The sequence below is a fragment of the Planococcus citri genome, chromosome 5 (genome assembly GCF_950023065.1).
Source record: "Planococcus citri chromosome 5, ihPlaCitr1.1, whole genome shotgun sequence".
In the NCBI taxonomy this organism is placed as follows: domain Eukaryota; kingdom Metazoa; phylum Arthropoda; class Insecta; order Hemiptera; family Pseudococcidae; genus Planococcus; species Planococcus citri.
Window position 1 is genome coordinate 69555069 of NC_088681.1, and position 9672 is coordinate 69564740.

A 9672-nucleotide genomic window follows, 5' to 3' on the forward strand; every position below is an offset into this window, starting at 1 on the left:
AATACTTCTGCACCCTTGATTTCACCTCTGGCTTCTGGCAGCTGGAACTCGACGAAGATTCCAAACCCTTTACAGCTTTCATTGTCAATGGTCAGGTTTACGAATTCAACCGTCTACCCTATGGACTCAAAATCTCTAGTGGCGAATTCGTTCACATGATCAATCAAGTCATTCCCAATCGCCCAGGTATCTCCAAATATGTCGACGATATCAAAGTTTCCGGCAAAACTTTTTCCGAAACCCTGGACAGGCTTCTTGACGTGTTACAACGCATCAAACAAGCCGGATTGACCTTAAACCCCACTAAAACCCGCTTCTTCAAAAAGCGTACCGAACACCTTGGTTTTGTTCTCTCCGAAAATTCAATCGAGAAACAAGATTCTAAAGGTGAGAAATTCGATAAATTCGAACTAGACCATACCAAAAAAGGCAAATTTTCCCTCAATGCCAAAAAACAAGTGCTCGCTCTCCTTGGTAACACCATCCTATATAGTAAATTCATCGACAATTACATGCAAATTGTAAAGCCTATATACGAACTCACGAAGCAGGATGATCCGGTAAAATGGACAAATCTGCAGCAAGAGGCATTCGAAACCCTCAAACGCGAGTATCGTAAAGAATTCAAACTATGTCAACCTCCCCAAGGAGGCGACCTTTATCTTGACACCAAAATCTCCGAAGACGCTATGCACGGTGTCCTCTTCTCAATGGATAACGAAGAAAAACATATTATCATGTTTGCCTCTGTAGGTTTCAAAGATTGTCAAAAGCTATTCACGCTGTACGACAGAGAAATGATGGCACTTGTCACAATTCTCAAAAAATTACAAATTTGGATCTGTGGTAGACGTATTCACGTCCGTTCAAACCTATTTGCTCTTTATCAAGAGTACAAAAAGCTGGCACGCATTCACCGAAAAGCCGCGAAATGGGTTACCACAACCAATTGTTTCGACCTTGTCTACGACATGAAATATTCCAATAACGCCCTTTACGATGTAAAGGCACCGGAATTGGAACTCATGTTCGATCCTATAGAAGTCAAACCCTATACCATGGATACATTCAGTATTGGTATAGCTGAAATCTCGAAAGATCTTAATTCCGAACCTTTGACCTTGAACATGGCGAATTTCGAAACGCATCTTCCTCCTGTAGAAGTCAAATTTCTTCAGCATAATATTCCGAAGTTGATGGACCTGCTCTCAAATATCGATTCCGAGCAACAAGTCGACGAGCGGTGCGTAGAAATTATCCGTTCTCTCGAAAAACGGATTCCCGCAAACAACAAAAAAGAACGTTCCAGGCAAAGGCGACGACGCGAAATCTATCACATCGCGAAATCTTCTGAAGGTCGAAAACTACTCCTACGAATCCTACCAGATGGCACCAAAGTACCACATCTTCCCGACAGACTCCTCTATGACACGGTGAATTTTCTTCACTGCGAATACGGTCACACTGGAGCCGCACGTCTAGATGTCATTTTCAGACAACTCTACTACCGGGTGACTTAAAAGTCCTGCAACCGAAAAATTGGTTCCTTGAAAAAATATCAACAGCCAAAAAGAAATGAAATGGCAGTCGTTGCATAGCAGAGGCTCCAAGTGATTCACAGCTAATAAACTTGTTCCCTTGTAATGATTCTTCCACAACATTTTTAGTATTAAGTAAAAATTTTCGATTTTTCACGAAAAAATTTTTTAAGTTTTTTCTCCTGAAAAATTAAATAACGATCGGCGAATGGCGGGGGGTGCATCATCTGGTGAAGACCATCGTGTAGCGTTGCATAAGCCACCTTAAAATAATCCGACGTAGGCAACCTTTCGTACACCTATGATAATTGTCTGCTTGGTAATATAAATTCAAGTATGCCTGGTCTGCCCCTGCAAAATGTGCGCTATGCAATTCGAATGGGGGGTGAAACTTTAATTACTTGGGGGAGTACCCTCCTACTATTAATAACAACGCAATTGAAAAAGCCTGCTCATAAACGTATTTTTTATTTTAAAAAAAAATTTGGGTTGCGTAACTTTTGGGTCACCCGGTACCATCCGAACTCTTTGAATTACATCAAAGAAATCACCAACAGTTGCATTGTCTGTAAAGTCAACAAAAACTATGCCGTTCATAAGACCTTGGAATACGCCCAAATCGAAGCATTTGCGATTGGCGATGTAGTCTCAGTCGATATCTACGGTCCGATAGTCTCTCTCAAAGACCATCCGAAGTATATTCTCGTTGCCAAAGACGTCTTCACTGGCCGAATTTGGCTACGTACTATGCTCAAAATCACCAAAAAAGTGGTGTGCAACACCATGTTATCCATTTTGGCTAATATCAAAGCCTCCAACATCCAGGTGAAAAAGATAATCACCGATAATGGTTCCCAATTCATCTCAGATTCATGGTGTAATCTTCTCGAAGACAACAACATCAAAGTTGCGCACACCACCGCATACAATCCGCAGTCTTCATCTGTCGAGCGGACGATGCGATGCATAGGTGACAAATTACGCGTTAAAATCAACAAATTCTACGATCCGTACCGATCCCATGTCAATTGGAAGATATTTGTCGATAAAATTCAATCCGAATTAAACAACACGCCTACACCATTCGGGTTTACTCCGAACCAAGCATGGTACATTCCCGACACTACGTGTCCACTTCTTCCTCAAAAGAAGCCATGGTTCAACTTCCGGTATCATCTCATCAAACTCCGAGAAAAACTACTCACTTCTGAAGTTCCATCGGTCGACATCGATACCTGTTTAACCACCCTTTTCGATCACAATAAAGATTTAGTATACGATACTGATGGTTACGTCCGTGTCACTGCGGACGGAGCATGTTCGAAAAACGGCGATCCTGCTGCAATTGCTGGTATAGGCATTTGCTTCGCTCCAGACTCTAAGCTGAATATCTCCGAGCATATCAAGGACTCAAAATTTCCCATTTCGAACAACCTGGCGGAGCTACAAGCCATTATCACGGCACTCGAAGTTCTCAAGGTCAAAGAAGTCTCCAAAGTAAGAATGCTTTCCGATTCCAATTACGTCATCAAAGCGCTTACCAACACCGTATCCATCTGGCAGACTAATAAATGGAAGAATTCAAGGAACAAACCAGTCCATCATCAAGAACTTTTCCAGCGCATTCTAAATCTGTGTAGCGAGTTCGAGGACGTGCAATTTCAACATGTCTATGCCCGCAAACATGAATTTACCAACATCATCGCTGACCATCTTGCGAAAAAAGCCGTCTATACGATCGAACACACACTTCTAAAAATCGAAGAAATGTCAGATCGTCAAATCGTGGAAACTTTCATACGTGAACGTCGTCGACTCAAGCATATGGAAGAGGAGTACCTTTTCAACAAAGCTCATCCCGAACCGACAATCCTCAACCCTGGTGATATGGTTCTAATGACGAATCATAAACAGTCCAGCTTCGACAAGAAAACATCAGCGAAACTTTACCAAAAGAAAACAGGACCATTCATAGTCATCAAGCGAACCGGCCAAAATAGCTACCTATTATCACCGACCGACGGATCAACTGTAAACCGAATCTCCAATGTTCGCCAATTGACCCTGTTCCTCACGAAGGATAACCTCGAGAAAATGCGTTCAGACACTTGCCTGAAGTCCTACCTCGACCCTCGTGACATCGAAGATAAAATCAGAGAATTCCTGTTCGAATCCCAAGAAAACGATCATGATTCTTCCGATGATGAACTCGACGATCTGGAAGCGGTAACAAACTCGTCTCCATCTCCGAGTAATTCTCATCAAGCTACCATTCGCCCTCAAGGTATAGGTATGTCTTACGATCAAGTCACTAAGGCTGCACGCAAAGTACATCGCGACTTAGCGAACGCTGCTCGTGACAAACGTGCCCAAATTCGAGCTGCATTTCAAGGCGACAATAATGCGAGAGCACTTTCTAGCGCTCAGTCAAATTCTACTTCGCATGTATCTCACGCCGAAATTGATTTGTATGCAAATCCCATTCCATCAACCTCGACAGGGGCATCTGTTATCTTCGATACCCCTCCTGACTCACAACCTATCGTCTTAGATTCTCTTCCACTCTCGAAGTCGTCCATTACAACTAGAGGACGTGGAAGGTCGAGAAAGGAGAACTCCTCAATTCAGTCAAATAATTTACCACGTGAAAATACCATCTCAAATTCACAAATTACGACTGGGGCATCTCATGCGCTCGAACTCAATCTTGAGAATTCGAAATCATTGACCGAAGAATCTCAAGGTCACTATTCCACGCATGAAACCCCTATTCCATTCGCATTTGAAGACGAGATAATTACGGGTAATCTCAACCCGAAGCCATCTAAACGAACTCGTCGCTCAGTCCGAATTCACGAACGTCAAATGCGAATTGGACCTCAATTAGACAAACAGCGTATTTCCCGCGCCGAAGTGAATCAAATTCTCACGAACCATGATTCCGAATATGAACAATTCTACGGAATTTATTTCGAACATGAGATTCCTACTGTCGAAAAGTGCGGGAAAAATAATACCAAATTTCTTCAAGATGGACCATTAGATCATTTAGACAATTCCTCCAAGGTCAAATCCAAATCCGACCTTGAAAGGACTAAACACATCGAATGTGCTGATAACCTTGAGCGTGATATCATTGTCACCAGACAAAATTGCAAGTCACAGAACGATCTCAAGTCCGGAGACTCAAATATTTCCGACGTTGAAAACGGTTCCGTGCAAACTTGGAACGTGAAAAATTCTACGATGACGAAGGAAACGGACTCTGTGATTTCTGTACAAACACTTGCAAAAAAGCGTCAAAACTCAGAGTTATTACTCAAAGCCTTACAAAAATGGCTAATGACGTATAAAGACGATCCACGCAAATCTATGTTGCAATTTCTCGAAAAAAGATATCGACTTGCAGTCAAGGTTATCCATTTTTTCGAATGATCTAAGTTGCGTCATCTATCCTTGTCGAAATACCTACCCGATTATGTTCAGACCAAAACTTCAAGGTCACTGTGCTTTTTGTTCCCAATGAAAACTTCATATCACTCGGACAGAACTCACATTGACCGATGTTCAAGGTCATTTAATATTTCGAGTCAATCAAGCTTCCGAGCATGTTTGAACGAAGTTTTCCTCGTTCATGTCTACTTTTCCCGGAAATACATCCGATCGGAATTCCAAACTCACAGAATTTTCGATCCCCATTCACGAATTGACCTTGACACATTTCGATGGATCGCTATGTCAAACACCTCATAGATCCTCAAGGTCAAAATCGATCATATTGAACAAATTCTAAATTCAAATTTTGATTGGAATGCCATACAGTGATCTCTGCACATATGTCAATGCAAGATTCACTGAACGCATCATTTCCTTTCCTTTGTTGACGAATAATCTATTCAATGACTCATTCATCTGAGTTGGTCACCGTCAACTTACATCCAAAATTGAATAGATGTGTCATTCTTACTGCGTCTGGTAGTTGCCACTTGATAATAAAGACAGTGCCCATTTCATGGCATATGGCGAACCAAACGAACTGAGAATTCCATCCTCATTCCTAGCAGTAACACCTGATAGAAAATTATCGGACTTTACTCGTAATTCTTTTCTAAATACGTCATTCTGTTGGATACTTTCCAAAATTTATTGCAATTTTCTTGTATCCTCTAGCCAATACTCTGGTCAAAGTCACGAGAATTACACATCTCTGCTTTCTGAATCCGTATTGCAAACTTACAACTTGCACCATATACGCGCGTCCTCATGGTTGAAAAGCTTTGACTTGGTCCAAGTACTGTTTCACCAATGACGACTTCGCAATCCCTCTACATTTCTTCAAAATTAATCCCTATCCTCAAGTCAGAAATTCTATGAATTCATTTTTGCTCTCTCTGTCTCGGTTCTATATCCAAACAGGATATATGACGACAGATCTAACACCAGCGTCAGATCATCGTCTAAGATATCGAATTGAACACGTGTCGTCTTCTTCATCGAAGAATTCAATTTTTCAATACGGGACAGTATGAGAGTTTGCATTCATAAAATATCACTCGATCCCAAATCCAAATTAAGAACCCATCGATTGTTCCTCCGATGCAACACTTGGGTTATGTACAACCTGGATTTCCTCATTTTTGATTCTATCATTCCTAATTTAAAAATCTTTCTTGTACAACTTCAATCCTGAATTCGATCAATAGCTCGAAGGAGAAACCTACTTGCAATGAACGGCTCTATGTCCGACTCAGATTCTCTGAATCTTGTATAAGTTCTCCAGCAGTCTCATACTGGGATCTCTTTCTAATAGCCGACTTGCTACATTCCATAATTCGACCCGAATTATTTGCGAAGGTCGTCTAGAGCTTACTGAATTCATTCCGATCCTAAATTCACACTTTTTAGATTTCCTTATCCTTTAGTAAGAATCTCGTATAGTTCGTCAATTCGAAATTCCGCATATCAAATTGAATATATGATTTGGCCAAGAATGTCGCTAACGACCAACACACAAGTAGGTTCTGGTGCTGTTATCGGCGCATAATACCTAAGGTGTATGTCGTCGAATATCAATGTCGGCAACTACCAGACCGCTGCTATATACGACCTTGAATTGTCAACAACATAAAAAATAGTTGCCAAGGTCATGATTCAAAATATAGTTTAACACCAAGGTAATATGGTCAATCGACCGTTGAATCACGTGTTGACATGGAAAGGAAATACTACCTATATTGATCTCACTGACATTTTCCCATCCGTGGTTATGGACGTAAATGTTACTAAACTTGAAAACCCCATCGGGAACTGTTCGATCTTACGATCTTGGCAAAATTTTTGAAGTGGACATGGCGAAAATCTTTCCTAAACGAAAGAAACCTCAGCTGGATCCACGAAATTTCAACCCTGAATACTGAGGTCGAACGGTTCACGTTCCTAATCATGGATAAAACATATCATGATACTCACAAACTTCCATTTGTCAAGGCCAACAGTCCGATAAAATCAACGGGCTCATTGGCTGGAAGTCACGATTCAAACAACCTTAATCTGAAGTAACGGAAGTTTCAAGGTCAAATAAGTCAGTGTCGTATATCTATCGGCCATAGAATGATAATATCACCATCAATTCGCTGATTGGAATTCCGATATCGACGACCTTGATCCGACTTATCTTCAGAAAACTCAAGGTTAAACAAAACCAATTCTTGTCTATATGCGACTATTGCCGCTGTTGGCATTGTTGACTTTGGTTGTCTGTACAGATAGTATACCGACTTGTCAACCATCGCATACTACGAAAAGCAAGAAGAAGCTCACCTTTACAACAGTCAAAGTCGCACACAGCGACTGTATTATGATACCGAATCGAAACAATTTACACCTCTTGATACTCGTCAAAAGTGGCTAAATTGGCATTCTTTTTCGTAGCTTCTTTGACAAATATAACTTCACGTATTCACGCGATACTCGCTTTGTCATCGAACTTATCAGAGCACAGTCAAACGCTCGAAATTATATAAAAAGTGAAATACTCCTTCACGATAAAAGTGGAAATGTCATCTCCACAATCAACACAATTATTATGTATTTCTCAGAATGCTTCAATTTATATCTCTTTTTCGTAGATCAAGGTCTTAATTTCGAAAAAATTCGATTCGAGTCAAATTTCCTCAGAAGTTCGAAACATCTCAAAGAACTGTTTTCGAGGATTCTGTACTTGTAACGATACATGCAAACATACCAAATGTTGGACGATTCCAAGTGAGGAATGCAGTTCACTGTCATTTTCATTTGAAAAATCTTCCGAATTCTCCATGGTCGGAGATGCTTTGTTTGCAACATCGACATACAAGACACCTAGCAGCATTGTCAACAATTTTTTCCCCAATTTCCACGAATTCATCAGTGGAAACCATTTGACAACTACTCGACCACTCCACCCATCCGCGGCACATTCGGATTCTAAACCGAATTACCAATCATAACCGTTTCGAAGAATAAAGATTCTCCGAAACCAAAATCCCTGATTTGTCAACCTTAACAATAACAAGGTCATTACATGAACATTCTGTCACTTATCGGATGGAACAAACCAAAAATTGACTCATTATTGCGAATATCAACTCGCACACTATGACGACAGGTCCGACACTAGCGTCAGATCATCGCCAGAGTGTCACACATTCAAACATAGTTTCCACGGTCAAGATAAAATTATTGATGTCCTTGAACACGCACGTTCGCGAGGGGCACGGAGATCCTTACTACCTCTGGGTAAGAGATCTATCGACCCACACTATTCCGTGGAACAATCCTAGATCCATTCGTCAATCGAAAGCCAACGTCATTAAAGTGTTGAGTCTCAAGCATCATTTCGAGAGATATCATACCTTAATCTCACAAACGTGACTCATCTTTTTGCACTACTCGAGTGACTCAAGGAGAAGTACGCGATGAAATTTCGATATGGCTAACATTCATATTGACAAGTTACCGGATCTGATGATTCTAGAGTTTGTTGTACTCAGACCATGATTCAAGGTCAAATTCTCAGTGAACTAATTTACCATCTCAAAGTCATTCCAAGTTAATCCATTCTGATCGCACTCCATTGACGACAAAAAACAACAATGTTTGAGTTGGAGCCACACCACTCAGAAGTGTAGCGCATCGACCTAGACAACGATGGTCGTTCTGCTTCGACATCAAGTCATCCACTCAATTTCGTCTTTATTATTCGAATTGGAAATTTGCCGGGTGAATTCTCAAATCATCCATCGCAACCCTTTTCCATATTCACCAACACTCTGACATGTCAACACTTCGAGTTGAGCTATCTTGTCCTCAGCTGCTCACAGAAGCTTAGCAAGTGTAACTTTCAATGAGGAAATCCTGACTCTTACTTCCTCTTGACATATTGTCATATTTGAGTTGCGAGGCATTTGGAATTGATATTATTATCTTCTGACAACCCTCTCGAGAACAAATCACTTGAGAAATCAAAATTTAGATCAAAAAATCATTAATGTGTTTAACAATGCTACATACGTGGGTGTAGATGTGTCCGTTCAAGGTCATATCTCAGATGTTGGTATAATTCTCATCAGGCCATGCATCTAACCATCCAACGATGCCTCATAATTAGTCTTCGAGAACAAATCACTCGAAAATGAACAATGCCAAGGCGGGATAAACCCAACAGTGTCAGTTCAACACCAACCTCGGCTTGAACATCATAGCCTGTGTAATCCTTTGTCATTGAATAGAAAATTGTGAAAATCTTTTTCGATCAGGAAAACCTTGAAACGAATCGTCGGCTTAGATGATCCCAGTAATACCTGAAGGTCGCTAAACCTTCAGCGCATCTGAACATCACATAAGGATGATTGTTCACAGCGGTAATCCGACCATGACTCGTCAATCCAAGGTCACACTTCGCTATCGATTCTTTGATCATATCATTATCACTCAAGGTCAAACATTTCCTTATTATGTCACATATAGTATGGATAATACCATCTTCCGATAAACATCTCTCTTAGATCGATCAAATGATCTATATTTTGCCATTAATCTCACGACTTTGGCAATTCATCACTCGATAAAGCTATTGAATTTCGGCTACGGTCAT